This window comes from Oncorhynchus nerka, unplaced genomic scaffold (assembly GCF_034236695.1).
Source record: "Oncorhynchus nerka isolate Pitt River unplaced genomic scaffold, Oner_Uvic_2.0 unplaced_scaffold_2457, whole genome shotgun sequence".
Lineage (NCBI taxonomy): Eukaryota > Metazoa > Chordata > Actinopteri > Salmoniformes > Salmonidae > Oncorhynchus > Oncorhynchus nerka.
The window spans coordinates 1-27,500 of NW_027038841.1; the positions used below are offsets into that span (position 1 = coordinate 1).

The 27,500-nt window shown below is 49.6% G+C and overlaps 1 long non-coding RNA gene across 2 annotated transcripts in view; it reads right to left on the reverse strand.

Moving 5' to 3' along the window:
- Positions 1 to 3,243: 3,243 nt before the first annotated feature.
- LOC135567177 (uncharacterized) overlaps positions 3,244 to 27,500 on the reverse strand; it is a 36,087-nt gene continuing 11,830 nt past the window's right edge. Inside the window, exons 1-3 of one of the 2 annotated variants that reach the window (XR_010462286.1) lie at positions 9,994 to 10,109; positions 8,657 to 9,480; positions 3,244 to 4,295 (exon numbers count right to left, since the gene is read on the reverse strand). This is a non-coding gene — a long non-coding RNA (uncharacterized LOC135567177). Of the gene's footprint in view, positions 4,296 to 8,656; positions 9,481 to 9,993; positions 10,110 to 27,500 lie in introns of those variants that run through there. The other variant, XR_010462285.1, reaches the window with a different exon arrangement.

The window sequence follows — 27,500 nt, forward strand, 5'->3', positions numbered from 1 at the left end:
AAAAGCGCTGTTGTTGCATCAATGTGTACCTAACCATAAACATCAATGCCTTTCAATACACAAGTCTATATTTTTAAACCTGCATATTTATTTAATATTGCCTGCTAACATGAATTTCTTTTAACTAGGGAAATTGTGTCACTTCTCTTGCGTTCTTTGCAACAGAGTCAGAGTATATGCAGCAGTTTGGTTCATCTGGCTCGTTGCGAACTATGAAGACTATTTCTTCCTAACGAAGACAGCCAAATTCGCCAAACCGGGGATGATTTAACAAAAGCGCAACAAAAGCATAATCGTTGCACGACTGTACCTAACCATAAACATCAATGCATTTCTTAAAATCCATACACAGAAGTATATATTTTTAAACCTGCATATTTAGTTAAAAGAAATTCATGTTAGCAGGCAATATTAAACTAGGGAAATTGTGTCACTTCTCTAGCGTTCATTGCACGCAGAGTCAGGGTATATGCAACAGTTTGGGCCGCCTGGCCCAAATTATGACATAACATTGAAGGTTGTGCAATGTAAGGAATATTTAGACTTATGGATGCCACCCGTTAGATAAAATACGGAACGGTTCCGTATTTCACTGAAAGAATGAACGTTTTATTTTCGAAATTATAGTTTCCGGATTTGATTTTTGTGTTATTATGTTATAATTAAGTCTATAATTAGATTTTTGATAAAGCAGTCTGACTGAGCGGTGGTAGGCAGCAGCAGGCTCATAAGCATTCATTCAAACAGCACTTTCTTGCGTTTGCCAGCAGCTCTTCGCTGTGCTTCAAGCATTGAGCTGTTTATGACTTCAAGCCTATCAACTCCCGAGATTAGGCTGGTGTAACCGATGTGAAATGGCTAGCTAGTTAGCGGGGTGAACTGTGTGTGTGGTATATACTTTTGTTTCAAAGTAGAATTGTTTAAGACTACTAAGAAAGCTCCTGTGGTACCGTACCACAAGAATACAAGTAATGTGGTAAATTACCACAAGAGTAAAAAAAAAGAAATCTGTGGTAATGTGGTGGTAATCTTGCAGTATTTGACAGAAATCATCAAAGGCAAACTATTCCTGTGGTACCATACTGCCTAAACAGAATCATCCTCAAAATGTAGCTAATAGGTAACTCAATTTCATGTTCTGAGTAGGATTAGACAAATTGGACCATTCAAATCTTAAAACAATCACTTTCAGGAGAAATAAGACAGGTAATGTTTTTTTAGAAGTTTATTGTTTATTTTGATTCATTATACACTTCGTCTGGAGCCCAGGTGTCAAATGTAATTAAGAATATTTCACTTTTAAAAGGCATACTTGACATCAATTCAATAGATCATGGCACATGTATATACATATTTGTGAGTTGCCTCACATTTGTGAGTTGCGTTTTACAGATCAGTTTCGCATAGATAAAATGCAAAAATGACCATACCATGTGGTACCACTAAATAACCACACAAAAAACATAGAATGACCACATTAAAAAACTAAAACCACACACAACACAGGATTTGTAGGCATAGTGTGTAAAAATAGTCTGTCCTCGGTTGCAACAATCACCACCGAGTTCCAAACTGCCTCTGGAAGCAAGGTCAGCACAATAACTGTTTGTCGGAAGCTTCATGAAAAGGGTTTCCATGGCCGAGCAGCAGCACACAAGCCTAAGATCACCACGGGCAATGCCACGTTGTTCATCCGCATTCTCTGGAGTGATGAATGACACGTCACCATCTGATAGTCAGACGGACAAATCTATGTTTGGCGGATGCCAGGAGAACGCTACCCCATCGAACACTTTTGTGATGAATTGGAACACTGACTGCGAGTCAGGCCCAATCGCCCAACATCAGTGCCCGACCTCACTAATGCTCTTGTGGCTTGTACCACAGGAATAACCATCTTGTACCACAGGAATAACCCAGAGTACCACAAGACTACCACAGGAGAAGTACCAAAGGAATATTTGACTGTGTGTTAAATTTACCAGGATTACCACAGGACATTTTTGTAAATTGCAACTTCAGACAGTTGTGGGGTTGTTGTGTGTTTTCAGCATTAGACTGAAAAAGCTGGAACGAACATGATTTCCAGAGAGCATGGTGTTATCAGACACCCTGAAGTGATCCGAATTTTGACACTAAATCCTATTTAAACCATCATGTTAGTAAGAAGGTATGCAAATGTAAAGGACAAGAGATTAAGTGAAATCACTGCAAGGTGTTTTCAATTAGAGAACGCATTGTAATGTGCCAAGTCATAAGTCATGCTGCTGAAAACTGAGGCTTAGATTCAATCAGTTCAGCGTTAACCGACAATTGCATAGCATATCATTGTTTTTATTTAGGCGATGTCGGAGGAGTAATTGCGTTAGAGCTGTCAAATCGGTGAGCGACTGCTCATGTGGTCATTGTCACGAAGCCACACCCTTTCCACTAGCTTTAGAAGTTCAGAACGAGAAAGTGTAGGCAATATAGAAATTACATTTACATTTAAAATCATTCAACGAAATAATAACGATCTATATCAGCCTTATCAAAGTGAAGATTACATCACATATTCCAGTGGTCAACTTGTGTTGCATGGGATTTCTACTAAAAGACAGTTGGTTGTTTATCAACAAAACCGACGGGTGCGCAACACAGACAGGGTTGGCTTCGACTGTTTACATGTAAACTATATTACCTCCACAATGTTTATTAAAAACATAAATCAATTAGCACAATAAGCATTTATTGTCGTTACCGATACATTACAGTTGTTGGTTAGCTAGCTAGCGAATTTGCCATATCAGCTTAGACATGAGCAGTCAAAACACCTCAAAACAACATGGTATCAATATACAACGAGCTGAAACGAGCCACCTACGATTCCCCACACGGCAGCTTCTTGTCATTGTTGCTAGTTATCTGGCCATCCAGAATCACAGCAACACACAGACTTATGACCCATTGTTTACGCGACGTTGTCAGCTAGCCTGTATCTGCGACTCCGTGTATCCAATGTCTAGGATAGTATTGACACAGGAAACCACTTGTGGATGTGACAGCTCCAACGCAGTTCCACCTCCGACATCGGATAAACACGGTGAATTGATTGAATCTAGGCATGAGGCTTTAGACACAACTTAACAACAATGTTGACTTCACAAACACCTTGTATTGTTTTGGAATTGGTTTGTCGAAATCTGATGAGTCATTCGGGTTGAGTTTGAAAGCCTGTGTCAAACATTTCTATGCAAAAAGATATCATACACAATGTACGTATTTTATTTCATTCATAAAAACAAACGATAAAAACATCAAATACACATTCTAAAATGTACAACAGCATTGTAAATGGTACAGTATACAGGAATTGTAAAGTATTCAGTAATAGTCCCGTGTACCTCAGTTGGTAGAGCATGGCGCTTGCAACGCCAGGGTTGTGGGTGTGATTCCCACGGGGACCAGTACATGAAAATGTATGCACTCACTACTGTAAGTCATTCTGAATAATAGTGTCTGCTAAAATGTAAATACAATTACAGTAATTCATTGTTTTACATATTTCTTTATAAAAAAACTAAAAGCCTTATACAGTATAAACATTTTTTTTGTGAGGAAGTTTGTATGAAAAAGTTGATCAGGGTCGTATTCGGTAGGACACAACAGAAAACAGAAACGTTCAAGTAGTCCCTTCATGTTTCAGTTTGTCTTATTCCACTTGGTGCCTTATAAATACCATCCCCATTTTGAGTGATGCTGTTGGTTTATCAACCAGCTTCACTTCCAGAACACAGTGGTTCAATCAGAGAGTTATCCACTAACGTGTCATTGTAAAAAGTACTGTACTTTACAACAATGCAGCATTAGAATACAAAATATACATGTTACATGTATGTTGTTTTTTAAATAAAAAAGACAACTTTAAAATACTGTATGTATCGTATGAAAATCAAGTCTACCCTTTGCGGGGTAAAATTTGAATGGAGGAATAGTGTGTGTTCCGGGTTGGGGTCAATTCCATTTCAATTCAGTGGATTCAGGAATGCATTGAGGAAAATGGAATTGACCCCAACCCTGGTGAAGGCCTATTCACTCTTTCTTTTCATTCAGACACAGACATTAACTAGTTTGGAAATGTACAGTGGACGAGGAAGTGGTGGGTTCCACGCAGGGTTCCTCTCCAGGTTCCACTCTTCAGGTTCTCTACTAGGATTCTCAACCGGTCATCAGACAGGTTCTGCAGCAGAACTGGCGGAACAGCTTCTTCTCACACAGCCGGTTGGATTTTACCATCTCACAAAACACCTCGTCGGCTAGAGAGAGAGAGAGAGAGAGAGAGAGACAGAGAGAGAGAGAGATACTTCATAGATTATACACACAGCTATGTCCTCTCCCACACTTTCCTCCCTTCCCCTATACAAACTTTCTGTGCCAATCCTTTACTACTACACAAACCCCCCTTTCCCAGTCATCCTCCAAAAATGCCCTCTCCTCACCTCTTTCTCCACTCTCAGCCCCCTCCCTTCTGCCCTCCTCATAACCTCTCCTTGTCCCCTCCTCTCCTAGATCTCCTTCTCTACTACATCCTTTCTCCATATCCATCAATTCTACCCTTTCTGTGCCCTCTCCTCCTTCCTCCTCTTCCCCTTTCTCACATCCGTTCTTGACCCCCTCCTCCTTTCCCTCCTTTCCCACATCCGTTCTCACTTTGCTATGACCTCCCTCCTCTTCCTCTTTTCCCCATCCGTTCTCCTATGACCCCTCTCCTTCCTCCTCTTCCCCCTTTCCCACATCCGTTCTCACTTTGCTATGACCCCTCTCCTCCTTCCTCCTCTTCCTCCTTTCCCACATCCGTTCTCACTTTGCTATGACCCCTCTCCTCCTTCCTCTCCTTCCTCCCCACATCCGTTCTCACTTTGCTATGACCCCTCTCCTCCTTCCTCCTCTTCCTCCTTTCCCACATCCGTTCTCACTTTGCTATGACCCCTCTCCTCCTTCCTCCTCTTCCTCCTTTCCCACATCCGTTCTCACTTTGCTATGACCCCTCTCCTCCTTCCTCCTCTTCCTCCTTTCCCACATCCGTTCTCACTTTGCTATGACCCCTCTACTCTGTTAGAATATTCTTTCTAGTCCGGTGGTGGAATTGGGTCACTGTAGAGAATCCGTGGTGCAGAGAGAGAAGCCTGTTAACCACAGAGAGGACCCCAGACCAATCCTGTTCCCTGTTATACCAAAGCTCCCATGGAGGTGTGAGGCCCTGGTGAGGCCATACAAAGGCACTGTTTACTCATAGCAACATTATGGCTGCTCGGCCAATACTTTCAGTGCGTCCCATTTGGCACTCTATTCACTATGTCGTGCACTACTTTTGACTAGGGCCCATAGCCTTTCCCTCCCTCCCTCCCTCCCTCCCTCCCTCCCTCCTATAGCTCACAGGCTGCTACAGCCATGGGCTCTAGTTGCTCTTTCAAACCCAAAAACATCCCTTCCTCTCACATCCTGCGGCACGCAATTGAGAAACACCCCTGGAGACCTGAGCGAGCGAGCACCCCGCAGGGCCCAACAACTGAAAGTAACTAAAACTTACGGTGAGAGAATCTGAACGTGAAACATTTCCTAAAGGTACAAACGTAGGGGTGTTTCTTTTAAAAAAGTATTGGGGAACGAGCTACGAGGTTGGCAGAAGGCAGCAGACCTGTGTTCAAATACTATTTGAAATAATATAAAATACTTTATCTGTGCTTGATTGAGCTTGCCTGGTGTAATCGGCCAATAGAATAGTCCCAAAACTGTAAACACTGACCATCTGGCACTCCGAGCAGGCAAAAGCAAAAGCTTAAAGTTTTTTTTAGAGATTTCTAATTGTATTTGAACCCAAGTCTGGAAAGCAGTTTGTCTATTCCTATATCCAATATCTTGCTGAGTGCATCCAAATGGACGGACTCCGCCACTGTAAAAACAGAATAAACAAACATTTCACAAGATGTCTCGATAGCCACCTACAGTATGTGAAACATCCAACATTACAGCTCTATATCCCCCGGATAGTGGCTTAGTAAGGATTAGCAAGACAGACCTAGACTCTTCTCATTCATTCTTTACCTCACCTTTTTGGACGGGCCGTTAGGGTTGTAGAATGCAGAAACAGGCAGGTTAGACATAAAGCGGACCAACATGGTAACCTAATGAACATGGTAACCTAATGAACATGGTAACCTCATAAACATGGTAACCTAATTAACATGGTAACCTAATGAACATGGTAACCTCATAAACATGGTAACCTAATGAACATGGTAACCTCATGAACATGGTAACCTAATGAACATGGTAACCTAATGAACCTGGTAACCTAATTAACATGGTAACCTCATAAACATGGTAACCTAATGAACATGGTAACCTAATGAACATGGTAACCTCATAAACATGGTAACCTCATAAACATGGTAACCTAATGAACATGGTAACCTAATGAACATGGTAACCTCATAAACATGGTAACCTAATGAACATGGTAACCTAATGAACATGGTAACCTTATGAACATGGTAACCTCATAAACATGGTAACCTAATGAACATGGTAACCCAATGAACATAGTAACCTTATAAACATGGTAACCTATTGAACATGGTAACCTAATGAACATGGTAAGCTCATAAACATGGCAACCTCATAAACATGGCAACCTCATAAACATGGAAACCTCCCAACTCCCCTCTCTGACCAACTCTCTCCCAACTCCCCTCTCTGACCGGCTCTCTCCCAACCACCATTCTCTGACCGACTCTTTCCCAACCCCCACTCTCTGACCGACTCTCTCACAAACCCCACTCTCACAACCCCCACTCTCTGACCGACTCTCTCCCAACCCCCACTCTCTGACCGACTCTCTCCCAACCCCCACTCTCTGACCGACTCTCTCCCAACACTCACTCTCTGACGACTTTCTCCCAACCCCCACTCTCTGACCGACTCTCTCCCAACCCCCACTCTGACCGACTCTCTCCCAGCCCCCACTGCTGACTGACTCTCTCCCAACCCTCACTCTCTCACGACTCTCTCCCAACCCCCACTCTCCGACTCTCTCCCAACCCCCACTCTCTGACTGACTCTCTCCCAACTCCCTCTCTGACCGACTCTCTCCCAACTCCCCTCTGACCGACTCTCTCCCAACTCCCTCTCTGACCGACTCTCTCTCAACTCCCCTCTCCTGACCCGACTCTCTCCCAACTCCCTCTCTGACCGACTCTCTCCCAACTCCCCTCTGACGACTCTCTCCCAACTCCCCCTCCCAACTCCCCTCTGACTGACTCTCTCCCAACTCGCCTCTGACTGACTCTCTCCCAACTCCCCTCTCTGACTGACTCTCTCCCAACTCCCCTCTGACCGACTCTCTCCCAACTCCCCTCTGACTGACTCTCTCCCAACTCCTCTCTGACCGACTCTCTCCCAACTCCCCTCTCCCAACTCCCCTCTGACCGACTCTCTCCCAACTCCCCTCTCTGATCGACTCTCTCCCAACTCCCCTCTCCCAACTCCCCTTTGACTGACTCTCTCCCAACTCCCCTCTCTGTCCGACTCTCTCCCAACTCCCCTCTCTGTCCGACTCTCTCCCAACTCCCCTCTGACAGACTCTCTCCCAACTCCCCTCTGACCGACTCTCTCCCAACTCCCCTCTGACCGACTCTCTCCCAGCTCCCCTCTGACTGACTCTCTCCACACAGCCAAATAGCATTAATAGAGTGTTACTGTAAGTCAGGGGGAAACACTTGAACACTACCTTTAAATATCTTATTCTATACCACCATCACCGTGTCATATGAATGTCGTCCCACTCAAACACAACAAACCATCTTGGTGTGATGTTGTTATCATAATATCATGTCAAAGAAAAACGATCATATTTTTCAAGCAAAACTAGTATTCGCATTGGTACCTTTGTCAACCATCGCAAATGTTCAATTCAATTACATTTCCTAGTCAGAATAAAATGGCCCTTTTTGTAAAATGACACTCGTCACGATCCATTGTGAATGTCTACTGTATGAATCACTAACCACAGCTCCAAAGCCCCACCACCACCACACACTTCAGAAAAGGGACGAAGCCCATTCAATTGAAAACGCCTCGGTTCAGTTATGGTCCATTTTCACATGGCGGTAAAAGACTCAACTAGTTATTACAATAACGACCAAGCAGCTGGTTCTGGCTGTGAGAGCTGAAAGCTGAAAGCAGCTTCTAAGAGCCTAGCTGCAGGAGCTACTGAGCTGGCTCCCAAGTGGCACCCTATTCCCTATATAGTGCACTACTTTGGACCAGGGCCCATAGGGTGCAATTTGGGATGCACCTTGATGCTCCGAGAGAGAATTCAAAGCACTTGTTAATGGCAATTACATGCCTTTCAGAACCGCCACCTACTTCACTCAGGGTGAAAGAGATTAAGTGTGACACAGGGGTTACAGTAATGACATTGTTAGCACCCCATGCCAATCAGTCCTGCATTCACACAATTCATTCACACTAGTCTCCTGTATTGCCATCCCACCAGAGAAAGAACTGTTGGGATATGTGTCACCACCGCTATTTGTGTGTGTGTGTGTGTGTCTGAAAGTGTGAGTGTGTATTTCAGGCCTTTTGAGTGACCCTCAACAAGCTCTCATACACTCACCATTGTTACAGGTGGCGTTCACGATGCACATCCTGCTGACGAGGTTGTAGCTGTCTTTGCACTTGACGCAGGTCGTCCCGGGGCCGTCGCAACTCAGGCAATTCTCCTCACACCTGGACACCGCACCCACACAATAACATGGAGGGACAAAAGAGAATGAGAGAGAATGAAAAGAAAGAAAGAGTATGGGATACGTCCAGAAAACAAGGTGGGCCTTTTTCCCCCCAGAGAGATGTAGAAAGAGAGAGACAGAGAGAGGGGAGGTTGAGAGGGAGAAAGAGACACAGAGGGGTAGAGAAAGAGAGAGGGAGAGGTTGAGAGGGAGAAAGAGACACAGAGGGGTGGAGAAAGAGAGAGGGGGAGGTTGAGAGGGAGAAAGAGAGACATAGGGGTAGAGAAAGAGAGGGGGGGGGGGGTTGAGAGAGAGAAAGAGAATGTATTGGATAATGAATAGCGACAAGAAGACAATTATGTTATAAATAGTTATGGAAGGGTCTGACCTAGTGGGTGATGGGACAGGGTCTGACCTAACGGGTGATGGGACAGGGTCTGACCTAACGGGTGATGGGACAGGGTCTGACCTAGTGGGTGATGGGACAGGGTCTGACCTAACAGGTGATGGGACAGGGTCTGACCTAACAGGTGATGGGACAGGGTCTGACCTAACAGGTGATGGGACAGGGTCTGACCTAGTGGGTGATGGGACAGGGTCTGACCTAACGGGTGATGGGACAGGGTCTGACCTAACGGGTGATGGGACAGGGTCTGACCTAGTGGGTGATGGGACAGGGTCTGACCTAACAGGTGATGGGACAGGGTCTGACCTAACAGGTGATGGGACAGGGTCTGACCTAGTGGATGATGGGACAGGGTCTGACCTAACAGGTGATGGGACAGGGTCTGACCTAGTGGATGATGGGACAGGGTCTGACCTAACAGGTGATGGGACAGGGTCTGACCTAACAGGTGATGGGACAGGGTCTGACCTAGTGGATGATGGGACAGGGTCTGACCTAACAGGTGATGGGACAGGGTCTGACCTAACAGGTGATGGGACAGGGTCTGACCTAACGGGTGATGGGACAGGGTCTGACCTAACGGGTGATGGGACAGGGTCTGACCTAACGGGTGATGGGACAGGGTCTGACCTAACGGGTGATGGGACAGGGTCTGACCTAACGGGTGATGGGACAGGGTCTGACTTAACGGGTGATGGGACAGGGTCTGACCTAACGGATGATGGGACAGGGTCTGACCTAACGGGTGATGGGACAGGGTCTGACCTAACGGATGATGGGACAGGGTCTGACCTAGTGGATGATGGGACAGGGTCTGACCTAACGGGTGATGGGACAGGGTCTGACCTAACAGGTGATGGGACAGGGTCTGACCTAGTGGATGATGGGACAGGGTCTGACCTAACAGGTGATGGGACAGGGTCTGACCTAACAGGTGATGGGACAGGGTCTGACCTAGTGGATGATGGGACAGGGGGCGAGAGAGTGGATGATGGGACAGGGGGCGAGAGAGTGGATGATGGGACAGGGGCGAAAAGAGAGTGGATGATGGGACAGGAGGCGAGAGAGTGGATGATGGGACAGGGGCGAGAGAGTGGATGATGGGACAGGGCGAGAGAGTGGATGATGGGACAGGGGCGAGAGAGTGGATGATGGGACAGGGGGCAAGAGAGTGGATGATGGGACAGGAGGCGAGAGAGTGGATGATGGGACAGAGGCGAGAGAGTGGATGATGGGACAGGGGAGAGAGTGGATGATGGGACAGGGGGCGAGAGAGTGGATGATGGGACAGGGGCGAGACAGTGGATGATGGGACAGGGGAGAGAGTGGATGATGGGACAGGAGGCTAGAGAGTGGATGATGGGACAGGGGGCGAGAGAGTGGATGATGGGACAGCGAGAGTGGATGATGGGACAGGGGAGAGAAGTGGATGATGGGACAGGAGGCGAGAGAGTGGATGATGGGACAGGGGGTGAGAGAGTGGATGATGGGACAGGGGGCGAGAGAGTGGATGATGGGACAGGAGGCGAGAGAGTGGATGATGGGACAGGGGGCGAGAGAGTGGATGATGGGACAGGGTCTGACCTAACGGGTGATGGGACAGGGTCTGACCTAACGGATGATGGGACAGGGTCTGACCTAACAGGTGATGGGACAGGGTCTGACCTTGTGGGTGATGGGACAGGGTCTGACCTAACGGGTGATGGGACAGGGTCTGACCTAACGGATGATGGGACAGGGTCTGACCTAACGGGTGATGGGACAGGGTCTGACCTAACAGGTGATGGGACATGGTCTGACCTTGTGGGTGATGGGTGAGGGTCTGACCTAACGGGTGATGGGACAGGGTCTGACCTAACGGATGATGGGACAGGGTCTGACCTAACGGGTGATGGGACAGGGTCTGACCTAACGGGTGATGGGACAGGGTCTGACCTAACAGGTGATGGGACAGGGTCTGACCTAGTGGATGATGGGACAGGGTCTGACCTAACAGGTGATGGGACAGGGTCTGACCTAACAGGTGATGGGACAGGGCCTGACCTTGTGGGTGATGGGACAGGGTCTGACCTAACGGGTGATGGGACAGGGTCTGACCTAACGGGTGATGGGACAGGGTCTGACCTAACGGGTGATGGGACAGGGTCTGACCTAACGGATGATGGGACAGGGTCTGACCTAACGGGTGATGGGACAGGGTCTGACCTAACAGGTGATGGGACAGGGTCTGACCTAACAGATGATGGGACAGGGTCTGACCTAACAGGTGATGGGACAGGGTCTGACCTAGTGGATGATGGGACAGGGTCTGACCTAACAGGTGATGGGACAGGGTCTGACCTAACAGGTGATGGGACAGGGTCTGACCTAGTGGATGATGGGACAGGGGGCGAGAGAGTGGATGATGGGACAGGGGGCGAGAGAGTGGATGATGGGACAGGGGGCGAGAGAGTGGATGATGGGACAGGGGGCGAGAGAGTGGATGATGGGACAGGGGGCGAGAGAGTGGATGATGGGACAGGGGGCGAGAGAGTGGATGATGGGACAGGGGCGAGAGAGTGGATGATGGGACAGGGGGCGAGAGAGTGGATGATGGGACAGGGGCGAGAGAGTGGATGATGGGACAGGGGAGAAAGTGGATGATGGGACAGGAGGCGAAAGTGGATGATGGGACAGGGGGCGAGAGAGTGGATGATGGGACAGGAGAGAGAGTGGATGATGGGACAGGGAGAAGAGTGGATGATGGGACAGGAGGACCTAAGTGGATGATGGGACAGGGGGCGAGAGAGTGGATGATGGGACAGGGGCGAGAGAGTGGATGATGGGACAGGAGGCGAGAGAGTGGATGATGGGACAGGAGGCGAGAGAGTGGATGATGGGACAGGGGGCGAGAGAGTGGATGATGGGACAGGGGGAGAGAGAGTGGATGATGGGACAGGGGGCGAGAGAGTGGATGATGGGACAGGTGGCGAGAGAGTGGATGATGGGACAGGGGGAGAGAGAGTGGATGATGGGACAGGAGGCGAGAGAGTGGATGATGGGACAGGGGGCGAGAGAGTGGATGATGGGACAGGGGCGAGAGAGTGGATGATGGGACAGGGTCTGACCTAACAGGTGATGGGGCAGGGTCTGACCTAACAGGTGATGGGACAGGGTCTGACCTAACGGGTGATGGGACAGGGTCTGACCTAACGGGTGATGGGACAGGGTCTGACCTAGTGGATGATGGGACAGGGTCTGACCTAACAGGTGATGGGACAGGGTCTGACCTAACGGATGATGGGACAGGGGGCGAGAGAGTGGATGATGGGACAGGGGAGAGAGAGTGGATGATGGGACAGGGGGAGAGAGAGTGGATGATGGGACAGGAGGCGAGAGAGTGGATGATGGGACAGGGGGCGAGAGAGTGGATGATGGGACAGGGGGCGAGAGAGTGGATGATGGGACAGGAGGCGAGAGAGTGGATGATGGGACAGGGGCGAGAAGTGGATGATGGGACAGGGGAGAGAGAGTGGATGATGGGACAGGGGGAGAGAGTGGATGATGGACAGGTGGCGAGAGAGTGGATGATGGGACAGGGGAGAGAGTGGATGATGGGACAGGAGGCGAGAGAGTGGATGATGGGACAGGGGGAGAGAGTGGATGATGGGACAGGGGCGAGAGAGTGGATGATGGGACAGGGTCTGACCTAACAGGTGATGGGGCAGGGTCTGACCTAACAGGTGATGGGACAGGGTCTGACCTAACGGGTGATGGGACAGGGTCTGACCTAACGGGTGATGGGACAGGGTCTGACCTAGTGGATGATGGGACAGGGTCTGACCTAACAGGTGATGGGACAGGGTCTGACCTAACGGATGATGGGACAGGGGGCGAGAGAGTGGATGATGGGACAGGGGAGAGAGAGTGGATGATGGGACAGGGGGAGAGAGAGTGGATGATGGGACAGGAGGCGAGAGAGTGGATGATGGGACAGGGGGCGAGAGAGTGGATGATGGGACAGGGGGCGAGAGAGTGGATGATGGGACAGGAGGCGAGAGAGTGGATGATGGGACAGGGGGCGAGAGAGTGGATGATGGGACAGGGGGAGAGAGAGTGGATGATGGGACAGGGGGCGAGAGAGTGGATGATGGGACAGGTGGCGAGAGAGTGGATGATGGGACAGGGGGAGAGAGAGTGGATGATGGGACAGGAGGCGAGAGAGTGGATGATGGGACAGGGGGCGAGAGAGTGGATGATGGGACAGGGGCGAGAGAGTGGATGATGGGACAGGGTCTGACCTAACAGGTGATGGGGCAGGGTCTGACCTAACAGGTGATGGGACAGGGTCTGACCTAACGGGTGATGGGACAGGGTCTGACCTAACGGGTGATGGGACAGGGTCTGACCTAACAGGTGATGGGATAGGGTCTGACCTAACAGGTGATGGGACAGGGTCTGACCTAACAGGTGATGGGACAGGGTCTGACCTAACAGGTGATGGGACAGGGTCTGACCTAACAGGTGATGGGACAGGGTCTGACCTAACAGGTGATGGGACAGGGTCTGACCTAGTGGATGATGGGACAGGGTCTGACCTAACAGGTGATGGGACAGGGTCTGACCTAACAGGTGATGGGACAGGGTCTGACCTAGTGGATGATGGGACAGGGGGCGAGAGAGTGGATGATGGGACAGGGGGCGAGAGAGTGGATGATGGGACAGGGGCGAGAGAGTGGATGATGGGACAGGGGCGAGAGAGTGGATGATGGGACAGGGGCGAGAGAGTGGATGATGGGACAGGGCGAAGAGTGGATGATGGGACAGGGCGAGAGTGGATGATGGGACAGGGGGCGAGAGAGTGGATGATGGGACAGGGGCGAGAGAGTGGATGATGGGAGAGGGGGCGAGAGAGTGGATGATGGGACAGGGGAGAGAGTGGATGATGGGACAGGAGGGAGAGTGGATGATGGGACAGGGGGCGAGAGAGTGGATGATGGGACAGGGGAGAAGATTGGATGATGGGACAAAGGGGGAGAGAGAGTGGATGATGGACAGGAGGCGAAGAGTGGATGATGGGACAGGGGCGAAGAGAGTGGATGATGGGACAGGGGGCGAGAGAGTGGATGATGGGACAGGAGGCGAGAGAGTGGATGATGGGACAGGGAGAGAGAGTGGATGATGGGACAGGGGGAGAGAGTGGATGATGGGACAGGGGGCGAGAGAGTGGATGATGGGACAGGAGGCGAGAGAGTGGATGATGGGACAGGGGGAGAGAGAGTGGATGATGGGACAGGGGGAGAGAGAGTGGATGATGGGACAGGGGGCGAGAGAGTGGATGATGGGACAGGGGCGAGAGAGTGGATGATGGGACAGGGTCTGACCTAACAGGTGATGATGGGACAGGGTCTGACCTAAGAGAGTGATGATGGGACAGGGGGCGAGAGAGTGGGTGATGGGACAGGGTCTGACCTAGAGAGTGGTGATGGGACAGGGTCTGACCTAACAGGTGATGGGACAGGGTCTGACCTAACAGGTGATGGGACAGGGTCTGACCTAACGGGATGATGGGACAGGGTCTGACCTAGTGGATGATGGGACAGGGTCTGACCGAAGAAGGATGATGGGACAGGGTCTGACCTAACAGGATGATGGGACAGGGGCTGAGAGAGGATGATGGGACAGGGGGCGAGAGAGTGGATGATGGGACAGGGGAGAGAGAGTGGATGATGGGACAGGGGAGAGAGTGGATGATGGGACAGGGGCGAGAGAGTGGATGATGGGACAGGGAGAGAGAGTGGATGATGGGACAGGGGCGAGAGAGTGGATGATGGGACAGGAGGCGAGAGAGTGGATGATGGGACAGGAGGCGAGAGAGAGTGGATGATGGGACAGGGGGCAGTGGATGATGGGACAGGGCTGAGAGAGTGGATGATGGGGACAGGGAGAGAGAGTGGATGATGGGACAGGTGGCGAGAGAGTGGATGATGGGACAGGGGAGAGGAGAGTGGATGATGGGACAGGAGGCGAGAGAGTGGATGATGGGACAGGGCGAGAGAGTGGATGATGGGACAGGGGCGAGAGAGTGGATGATGGGACAGGGGTCTGACCTAACAGGATGATGGGACAGGGTCTGACCTAACAGGTGATGGGACAGGGTCTGACCTAAGTGGTGATGGGACAGGGTCTGACCTAAGTGGATGATGGGACAGGGTGATGGACCTAACAGTGGATGATGGGACAGGGTCTGACCTAACAGGTGATGGGACAGGGTCTGACCTAACAGGTGATGGGACAGGGTCTGACCTAACGGGTGATGGGACAGGGTCTGACCTAACAGGTGATGGGACAGGGTCTGACCTAACAGGTGATGGGACAGGGTCTGACCTAGTGGATGATGGGACAGGGTCTGACCTAACAGGTGATGGGACAGGGTCTGACCTAAGTGGATGATGGGACAGGTCGACCTAGTGGATGATGGGACAGGGGGAGGAGTGGATGATGGGACAGGGCGAGTGGATGATGGGACAGGGGCGAGAGAGTGGATGATGGGACAGGGGCGAAGAGTGGATGATGGGACAGGGGCGAGAGAGTGGATGATGGGACAGGGCGAGAGAGTGGATGATGGGACAGGGCGAGAGAGTGGATGATGGGACAGGGGCGAGAGAGTGGATGATGGGACAGGGGCGAGAGAGTGGATGATGGGACAGGGGGCGAGAGAGTGGATGATGGGACAGGGGAGAGAGTGGATGATGGGACAGGGGCGAGAGAGTGGATGATGGGACAGGGCGAGAGAGTGGATGATGGGACAGGGAGAGAGATTGGATGATGGGACAGGGGAGAGAAGTGGATGATGGGACAGGAGCGAGAGAGTGGATGATGGGACAGGGGCGAGAGAGTGGATGATGGGACAGGGGCGAGAGAGTGGATGATGGGACAGGAGGCGAGAGAGTGGATGATGGGACAGGAGCGAGAGAGTGGATGATGGGACAGGGGGAGAAGAGTGGATGATGGGACAGGGGGCGAGAGAGTGGATGATGGGACAGGTGGCGAGAAGTGGATGATGGGACAGGGGAGAGAGTGGATGTGGATGAGGCGAAAGTGGATGATGGGACAGGCGAGAGAGTGGATGATGGGACAGGGCGAGAGAGTGGATGATGGGACAGGGGTCTGAGAGAGTGGATGATGGGACAGGGTCTGACCTAACAGGTGATGGGCAGGGTCTGACCTAACAGGTGATGGGACAGGGTCTGACCTAACGGGTGATGGGACAGGTCTGACCCTAACGGGTGATGGGACAGGGTCTGACCTAGTGGATGATGGGACAGGGTCTGACCCTAACAGGTGATGGGACAGGGTCTGACGAAAAGTGGATGATGGGACAGGATGATGGGACAGGAAGCGAAGTGGATGATGGGACCGAGAGAGTGGATGATGGGACAGGGGGCGAGAAAGTGGATGATGGGACAGGGGGCGAGAGAGTGGATGATGGGACAGGGCGAAGAGTGGATGATGGGAGGCGAAAGTGGATGATGGGGGGCGAGAAGTGGATGATGGGACAGGGCGACAAGAGTGGATGATGGATGATGGGACAGGGTCTGACCTAACAGAGTGATGGGAGTGGATGATGGGACAGGGGGCAACAGGTGATGGGAGAGAGTGGATGATGGGACAGGGGGTGATGGACAAAGTCTGACCAGTGGATGATGGGACAGGGGCGAGAGAGTGGATGATGGGACAGGGGCGAGAAGTGGATGACAGGGGACAGTGGGGGACAGAGAAGTGGATGATGGGACAGGGGAGTGGATGATGGGATGATGGGACAGTGGATGGGGACAGGAGGCGAGAGTGGATGATGGGACAGGGCAGATGAGGACAGGGAGAAAGTGGATGAGAAGCGATGGATGATGGGACAGGGCGACAGAGTGGATGATGGAGAGAGTGGATGATGGGACAGGGGAGAGAGAGTGGATGATGGGACAGGGAGAGAGAGTGGATGATGGGACAGGTCTGGCGAGAGAGTGGATGATGGACAGGGGAAGAGTGGATGATGGGACAGGGGCGAGAGAGTGGATGATGGGACAGGGGCGAGAGTGGATGATGGGACAGGGGCGAGAGAGTGGATGATGGGACAGGGGGTGAGAGAGTGGATGATGGACAGGGGGAGAGAGAGTGGATGATAAGGGACAGGGGGCGAAGAGAGTGGATGATGGGACAGGGGAGAGAGAGTGGATGATGGGACAGGGGGCGAGAGTGGATGATGGGACAGGGGGAGAGAGTGGATGATGGGACAGGGGCGAGAGAGTGGATGATGGGACAGGGGCGAGAGAGTGGATGATGGGACAGGGTCTGATGATAACAGTGGTGATGGGACAGGGTCTGACCTAACAGGTGATGGGACAGGGTCTGACCCTAACGGGTGATGGGACAGGGTCTGACCTAACAGGTGATGGGACAGGGTCTGACCTAACAGGTGATGGGACAGGGTCTGACCTAACAGGTGATGGGACAGGGTCTGACCTAGTGGATGATGGGACAGGGTCTGACCTAACAGGTGATGGGACAGGGTCTGACCTAACAGGTGATGGGACAGGGTCTGACCTAGTGGATGATGGGACAGGGGGCGAGAGAGTGGATGATGGGACAGGGGGCGAGAGAGTGGATGATGGGACAGGGGCGAGAGAGTGGATGATGGGACAGGGGGGCGAAGAGAGTGGATGATGGGACAGGGGCGAGAGAGTGGATGATGGGACAGGGGTGAGAGAGTGGATGATGGGACAGGGGGCGAGAGTGGATGATGGGACAGGGGCGAGAGAGTGGATGATGGGACAGGCGAGAGAGTGGATGATGGGACAGGAAGCGAAAGTGGATGATTGGACAGGGGGCGAGAGAGTGGATGATGGGACAGGGGCGAGAGAGTGGATGATGGACAGGGGAGAGAGAAGTGGATGATGGGACAGGGGCGAAAGTAGATGATAGAGAGTGGATGGATGATGGGACAGGGGGAGAGAGTGGATGATGGGACAGGCAAGCGAGAGAGTGGATGATGGGACAGGTGGCGAGAGAGTGGATGATGGACAGGGGGAGAGAGAAGTGGATGATGGGACAGGAGGCGACCCCAAGAGTGGATGATGGGACAGGGGGCGAGAGAGTGGATGATGGGACAGGGGCGAGAGAGTGGATGATGGGACAGGGTCTGACCTAACAGGTGATGGGGCAGGGTCTGACCTAACAGGTGATGGGACAGGGTCTGACTAACGGGTGATGGGACAGGTCTGACTAACGGGTGATGGGACAGGGTCTGACCTAACAGGTGATGGGATAGGGTCTGACCTAACAGGTGATGGGACAGGGTCTGACCTAGTGGATGATGGGACAGGGCGAGGGAGCCTAAGTGGATGATGGGACAGAGAGAGTGGATGATGGGACAGGGGGCGAGAGAGTGGATGATGGGACAGGGGCGAGAGAGTGGATGATGGGACAGGGGCGAGAGAGTGGATGATGGGACAGGAGGCGAAGAGAGTGGATGATGGGACAGTGGCGAGAGAGTGGATGATGGGACAGGGGCGAAAGTGGATGATGGGACAGGAAAGAGAGTGATGATGGGACAGGAAGCGAAGAAGTGGATGATGGGACAGGGGGAAGAGGATGATAGGAATGAACAAGCGAAAGTGGATGACGAAAAGAAGTAATGATGGGACAGAAAGCGAGAAAGGGATGATGGGACAGGGAAAGAAAGTAGATGATAGGACAGAAGCGAAAGTGGATGATGGGACAGGGGCGAAAGTGGATGATGGGACAGTCTGACCTAACAGAGATGATGGGACAGAGGTCTGAAAGAAGTGGATGATGGGACAGGGGGCGAAAGTGGATGATGGGACAAAGCGAGAAAGTGGATGATGGGACAGGCGAGAGAGTGGATGATGGGACAGAGCGAGAGTGGATGATGGGACAGGGGCGAAGAGAGTGGATGATGGGACAGGGGCGAAGCCCTGGATGATGGGACAAGGTCTGACCTAAGTGGTGATGGGACAGGGTCTGACCGAGTGGATGAGGGATGATGGGACAGGGGCGAGAGTGGATGATGGGACAGGGGCGGAGAGAGTGGATGATGGGACAGGGGGCGAGAGAGGTGATGGGACAGGGGGACCTAAGAGGATGATGGGACAGGGGAGAGAGAGTGGATGATGGGACAGGGCAGAGAGAGTGGATGATGGGACAGGGCTGAACAGGAGATGGATAGTGGGACGAAGGGAGAGGAGGTCGAAGTGGATGATGGGACAGGCGAGAAGTGGATGATGGGACAGGGCGAGAAGTGGATGATGGGACAGGGCGAAAGTGGATGATGGGACAGGCGAAAGTGGATGATGGGACAGATGATGGGCGAAGTGGATGATCGGACAGGGCGAAGAGTAGATGGATGATGGGACAGGGAAAGAAGTGGATGATGGGACAGGCGAAAGTGGATGAGAAAGTGGATGATGGGACAGGGGAGAAGTGGATGATAGGACAGAAAGGTAGATGATAGGACAGGCGAAAAGTAGATGATAGGACGAAGGCGTGAAGTAGATGATGGAGACAGAGCGAAAGTGGATGATAGTGGGACAGGGGCGAAAAGTAGATGATAGGACGAGAGCGAAGAAGTGGATGATAGGACAGGTGGCGACGAAGAAGTGGATGATAGGACAGGAGAAAGTAGATGATAGGACAGGAAGCGAGAAGTGGATGATGGGACAGAGAGAAGAGTGAATGATAGACAGCGAAAGTGAATGATGAGACGAGAGTCTGACCTAGTGGATGATGGGACAAGGGAGTCTGACTAACAGGTGATCGGACAGGGTCTGATGGGATCAGGACAAGGTCTGACCTAACAGGTGATGAAGGACAGAGTCTGACCTAACAGGTGATAGGACAAGGTCTGACTTCTAACAGGTGATGGGACAGGAGTCTGACCTAAGTGGATGATGGGACAGAGTCTGACCTAGGTGATGGAACAGAGTCTGACCTAACATTGATGGGACAGGTCTGACCTAGTGGATGATGGGACAGGCGAAAAGTGGATGATCAGGACAAAGGGCGAGAAGTGGATGATGGGACAGGCGAAAAGTGGATGATAGGACAAAGGCGAAGAAGTGGATGATGGGACAAGGCTGAAAAGTAGATGATCGGACAAAAGCGAAAGTGGATGATGGAACAAAGAAGGCGAAAAAGTGGATGATCAGGACGAAGGCGATCAGCCTACTTGCCGTGTGAGACAATGATGGGACAGTCCTGACCTAAACCGTGTGGATGATGGAGAGATAGGATAAAGTGGATGATCGGTTGAGGAAAGAGACCCTAAGTGGAATGATGGGACAGAAGCGAAGAAGAAGATGATGGAACGGACAAGCTGAAGAAGTAGATGATCGGACAAAGAAGCGAGAAAATGGATGATCAGACAAAGAAAGCGAAAATGTGAATGATTAGAAATAGAAGAAAGCGAAAAGTAAAATGATGAGACAAAGCGAAGAAGTGGATGATAGGACAAAGGCGAAAAGTAGATGATCGGACAAAGGAAGAAGTGAATGATGAGAAGACAAAGTGGCGAAAGAGTGAGATGATAGGACAAATGGCAAAAGAAATGAAATGGAACAGGAATGAAAGAAATGAATGATAGGACAAGGCGAAGAAGAATGATGATGGGACAGGGGCGCGAAAGTGGATGATGGGACAGAGCGCGAAAGTGGATGATGGGACAGGGTCTGACCTAACAGGTGATGGGGCAGGGTCTGCCTAACGAAGTGATGGGACAGGGTCTGACTATGAGGTGATGGGACGGGTCTGACCTAGCAGGTGATGAGACAGGGTCTGACCTAGTGGATGATGGGACAGGGTCTGACCTAACAGGATGATGGGACAGGGTCTGACCTAACAGGTGATGGGACAGGGTCTGACCTAGTGGATGATAGGACAGAGCGAAGAAGTGGATGATGTCGAGACAAAAGCGAAAAAAATCAGATGATCGAACAAAGAAGCGAAAAGTAGATGATCGGACAAAGAAAGCGAAAAAGTAGATAATCGAACAAAAGCGAAAAAGTAAGATAAATGAGACAAGCGAAAAGGAAATGGATAATGGGAGACAAAGCGAAGAAGTAAGATAATGGAACAAAGCGAAAAAAGAAATGGATAATCGACAAGAAAGCGAAAAGAAATGGAATAAATGAGACAAGCGAAGAAGTGAGATGATCGAGACAAAGCGAAAGTGGAATGTCGAACAAAAGAAGAAATGAATGATAAGACAAGAGAAAGCGAAAATGTAGATAATCGAGACAAAGCGAAGAAATGGAATGACAAGGAAAAGAAATTAGATGATAGAGACAAAGAAAGGAGAGTGTAATGATAATGGAACAAAGCGAAAGAAATGAGATGATCGAGACAAAGCGAAAGTGAATGATAGAGACAAAGCGAAGAAGTAGATGATCGAACAAGGCGAAAGAGATAATCGAGACAAAGCGAAAGAATGGAATGAGACAGAAAGTGAATGATCGAGACAAGCGAAAAGTGAGATGATAGGACAAGTGGCGAAAAATGGATGATAGGACAAGGAAAGAAGTAGATGAATGGACAAGGAGCGAGAAATGGATGATGGAGGTAATGGGACGAAGCGAAGAAATGAATGGCTCCACAGGCGATAGAAGTGAATGATGGGACAGGGTCTGACCTAACGAGTGATGGGACAGGGTCTGACCTAACAGGTGATGGGACAGGGTCTGACCTAACGTAGATGATGGGACGGGGTCTGACCTAACAGGTGATGGGACAGGGGTCTGACTCTAACAGGTGATGGGACAGGGCGACCAACGGGTGATGGACGGGCTGACCTAACGGGTGATGGGACAGAGATGCGAGCATAACGGAGGTGATGAGACAGATCAAACACAGTGGATGATGGGAACAGAAAGCGAAAAGTAGATAATGAGACACGAAAGCGAAAGTAGATAATCGAGACAAAGCGAAAAGAGAAATGGAATGAATGAGACAAAGGCGAAGAAGTAGATAACGTCAGTGCAAAGAAACGAAAGTAAATGATAGAGGACAAAACGAAAAGTGGATGATCAGGAACGAAGCGAAAAAGTAAGATAATCAGACAAAAGCGAAAATGGATAATGCGGACAAGGCAAAGAAATCGGAAAGCGAGAAATGAATGTCGGACAAAAGCGAAAAATAAGATAATCGAACAAAGCGAAAAGTAGATAATCGAGACAAACAAAGAAATGGAAATGAAAATGAAGTAGATAATCGAACAAAGCAGAAAAGTAAGATAATCCGAACAAAAAGCGAAAAGTAGATAATCGAACAAAGAAGAAATAGATAAATAGGGAACAAAGAGAAAAAGTAGATGAATAAGACAGAAACAAAAAAGTAGATAATCGAGACAAAGCGAAAAGAAGTAGATATGAATGATGAGACAGAAGCGAAAAAGTGAATAGAAATCAGAACAGAAACGAAAAAAGTAGATAACCCGAGACAAAGCGAAAAAGTAAGATAATCGAACAAAGAAAAGAAATAGATAATCGAACAAAAGCAGAAATAAGATAATCGGACAAATCGCAAAGAAAAAGGAGATAATCGAACAAAGGAAAAGTAGATAATGGAACAAAAGCGAAAGTAGATAATCGGGACAAGGAGTCGACCTAGTGGATAATCGGAGTCTGACCTAACAGGTGATGGGACAAGGGTCACAACCTAACAGGTGATGGACAGGGTCTGACCTAGTGAGATGATAGGACAAAAGGCAAAGAAGTGGATGATAGGACAGAGAAAGCGAAAGTGAATGAATCGAGACAAAGCGAAAAGTGAATGTCGGAACAAAGCGAAAAAAGTGAGATGATCGGACAAAGCGAAAGAAATGAATGTCGGACAAAGCGAAAATAGAAGAAAAAGCGAAGAAGCGATAAGTGGACAAAGCGAAAGTGAATGGTCGGACAAAATCAAGAAAAGATGGATGTCGGACAAAGAAAAATAGATAATTGGCAAAAGAAAAAGTGAATGTCGGACAAAAGCGAAAAGTGGATAATCGAACAAAGAAAGCGAAAAGAAATGGATGATAGGACAGAAAGCGAAGAAGTGAGATGATCGGACAAAGCGAAAAGTGGATGATAGGACAAAGCGAAAAAATGAGATAATCGGACAAGCGAAAAGTGGATGATGGGACAAAGGAAAGAAGTGGATGATGGGACAAGGCGAGAGTGGATGATGGGACAGGGGCGAGAGTGGATGATGGGACAGGGTCTGACCTAACAGGTGATGGGACAGGGTCCTGACCTAACAGGTGATGGGACAGGGTCTGTTCTAACAGGTGATGGAGACAGGTCTGACCTAACAGGTGATGGGACAGGGTCTGACCTAACAGGTGATGGGACAGGGTCTGACCTAGTGGATGATGGGACAGGGTCTGACCTAACAGGTGATGGGACAGAGGTCTGACCTAACAGGTGATGGGACAGGGTCTGACCTAGTGGATGATGGGGACAGAGCGAAAGTGGATGATGGGACAAAGAAAGCAAAAATGAAATAATGACCGAACAAGGTGATGGGAATAATCGGACAAAGAAAGCGAGGTGGATGATGGGACGGAAAGAAATGGATAATCGAACAAAGGTGATGGGATAATCGAACAAATGACGAAAAGAATGGATAATGGGACAGGGTCTGGGAAAAGTGGATGATGGGACAGGAGCTGACAGTGGATGATGGGACAGGGGAAGGAAAGAGTGGATCATGGGACAGAAGCAAGTGGATGATGGGACAGAGTCTGACCTAACAGGTGAGTGTCGGACAGGGTCTGACCTAACAGGTGATGGGACAGGGTCTGACCTAGCAGGTGATGGGACAGGGTCTGACCCTAACAGGTGATGGGACAGGGTCTGACCTAACAGGTGATGGGACAGGGTCTGACCTAACAGGTGATAGGACAGGGTCTGACCTATTGGATGATGGGACAGGGTCTGACCCTAACAGGTGATGGGACAGGGTCTGACCTAACGGATAATGGGACAGGAGTCTGAACCTAGTGGATGATGGAACAGAAGCGAAAGAAATGAATCCGGACAAGGTCAGACAAAGGCGAAGAAGTGGATGATAGGACAGACGAAATCCCGATGAAGCCAAGTGAATGAATAGACAAAAGCGAAAATAGAATGTCGAACAAAAGCGAAGAAATGAATGTCCGAACAAGCAAGAAGAAATAGATAATCGAACAAAAGCGAAAAGAAATGGAATCAGATAAAGCGAAAAAAATGGAAAGACAAAGCGAAAAGAGATAATCGAACAAAGGCGAAAAGAAATGGAATAATCGAACAAAGAAAGCGAAAATAGAATAATCGAACAAAGGCAAGAAAAAGTAGATGTGAGACAAAGAAAAGTAGATAATCGGACAAAGCGAAAAGATAGATCAGACAAACAAGAAAAAGAAATCAGAGATTGATCTGAACAAGAAAAATCGATAATCGAGACAAAGAGAAAAGAAATGGATAATCAGACAAAGCGAAAAGTAGATAATGGGAACAAAGAGAAACAAAGAATAATGTCGAAAAAGAAAGAAAGTAGATGATAGGACAAAGCGAAAAAGTGGATGATAGGACAGAAACGCGAGAAGAAGTGGATGATGGGACAGAGTCTGACCTAACAGGTGATCGGACAGGAGTCTGACCTAAATGGATGATCGAGACAAAGCGAAGAAATGAATGATCGAACAAAGCGAAAATGATAATCGGAACAAAGCGAAGAAAGTAGATGATCGAACAAAGCGAGAAAGAGATAATAGGACAAAGCGAAAGAAATGAATGTCGAACAAAAGCGAAGTAGATGATGGACAAAGCGAAAAAGTAGATAATGGACAAAGCAAAAGAAAAGAAATGAAAGGAAACAAAACGAAAAATAGATGATGGACATTTGAAAAGAAATGAATGATTGAACGAAGAGAAAGAAATGAATAATCGGACAAAGCAAAAGAAGTAGATGATCGAGACAAAACGAAAAGTGGATGATGGGACAAGCGAAAAGTGGATGATGGGACAGGGTCTGACCTAACAGGTGATGGGACAGGGTCTGACCTAACAGGTGATGGGACAGGGTCTGACCTAACGGGTGATGGGACAGGGTCTGACCTAACAGGTGATGGGACAGGGTCTGACCTAACAGGTGATGGGACAGGGTCTGACCTAACAGGTGATGGGACAGGGTCTGACCTAGTGGATGATGGGACAGGGTCTGACCTAACAGGTGATGGGACAGGGTCTGACCTAACAGGTGATGGGACAGGGTCTGACCTAGTGGATGATGGGACAAGGCGAGAAAGTGGATGATAGGACAGGGGGCGAAGTGAAATGATGGGACAGGGGGCGAAAGAAGTAATGATGGGACAAAGCGAAGAGTAGATAATGGGACAAAAGCAAAGAGTGGATGATCGGACAAGCGAAGAAAGTGGATAATGGGACAAAGCGAAGAGAAATGGATAATGGGACAAAGGCGAAAAAGTGGATGATGGGACAAAGGCGAAAAGTGGATGATGGGACAGAAAGCGAAAAAGTGGATGATGGGACAAAAGCGAAAAGTGGATGATGGGACAAGCGAAAAGTGGATGATCGGAACAAAGCGAAAAAGTAGATGATGGGACAGGGGAAGAAAAGGATGATCGGGACAAAGCGAAGAAGTGAGATAATGGACAAAGAAAGAAAAAGTGAATGATGAGACAAAGGAAGAAAGAATGATAATGAACAAGGAAAGAAATGAATAATGATGGGACAAGGCAAAGAAAAGAAATGGATGATGGAACAAAGAAAGCGAAAAGAAGTGAGATAATGGGACAAAGCAAGAAGTGGAATGATGGGACAAGGAAAAAAAGAGATGAATGATGGGACAGGAGGCTAAAAAGTAGATGATGGGACAAAGAAAAGAAGTAGATAATGGGACAAAGCGAAAGAAATGGATGATGGACAAAGAAAGCGAAAAGTGGATGATGGGACAGGGGGAAAGAGAGAAAGATGATGGGACAAAGCGAAAAGAGTGGATGATGGGACAGGAAAGCGAGAAGTGGATGATGGGACAGGGGCGAAGAAGTGGATGATGGACAGGGTCTGACCTAACAGGTGATGGGACAGGGTCCAACCTAAGTGGATGATGGAACAGGGGGCGAAAAATGAGAGTGGATGATGGAATCAGACAGGGGGCTAAAAGAAGTGGATGATGAGACAGGGGGCGAAAAAGTGGATGATGGGACAAGGAAGCGAAGAGTGGATGATGGGACAAAGCGAAAAGTAGATGATGGAACAAAGCGAAAAAGTGGATGATGGACAGGGGGCGAAAAGTGGATGAGACATGGGACAGGGAATGTCGAACAAAGAGAAGTGGATGATGAGACAAGGCGAAAGAAAGGATAATGGAACAAGGGGGAAAGAAATGGATAATGGGACAAGCGAGAAAGTGGAATGTCAGACAAAGAAGCGAAAGAATGGATGATGGGACAGGGAAAGAGAAAGTGGATGATCAGACAGGGGGAGAGAGAGTAGATAATGGGACAGGACAAGAAAGGGACAAGAGGAGTGGATAATCGGACAGGGGGCGAAAGAAATGGAATGATGGGACAGGGGCGAAAGGGATGGATCGAACAAAGCGAAAAGAGTGGATGATCCGGACAGGGGGCGAGAGTGGAAATGGGACAGGGGGAGAGAGAATGATGGGACAGGGGGCGAGAAGTAGATAATCGGGACAGGGGGCGAAAGAAGTAGATGATGGGACAGGGGAAAGAAGTGGATGATGGGACAGGGGGAGAGAGAGTGATGATCGGACAAGAAGGCGAAGAGTGGATGATGGGACAGGGGGCGAAACAGTGGATGATGGGACAAGTCTAGCCCTAACAGGTGATGGGACAGGGTCTGACCCTAAGGGTGATGGGACAGGGTCTGACCTAGTGGGTGATGGGACAGGGTCTGACCTAACAGGTGATGGGACAGGGTCTGACCTAACAGGTGATGGGACAGGGTCTGACCTAACAGGTGATGGGACAGGGTCTGACCTAGCGGATGATGGGACAGGGCTATTCTGACCTAACAGGTGATGGGACAGGGTCTGACCTCTTTCGTGTCGGGACAGGGTCTGACCTAGTGAATGATGGGACAAAGCGAGAGAGGGATAATGGGACAGGGGGTGAGAGAGTGGATGATGGGACAAGCGGAAAATGGATGATGGGACAAAGCAGAGAATGGCGGGACAGGGGCGAGAAGGATGATGGGACAGACAAAGCGAAGAGTGGATGATGGGACAGGGGGCAAGAGAGTGGATGATGGGACAGGGGGAGAGAGAGTGGA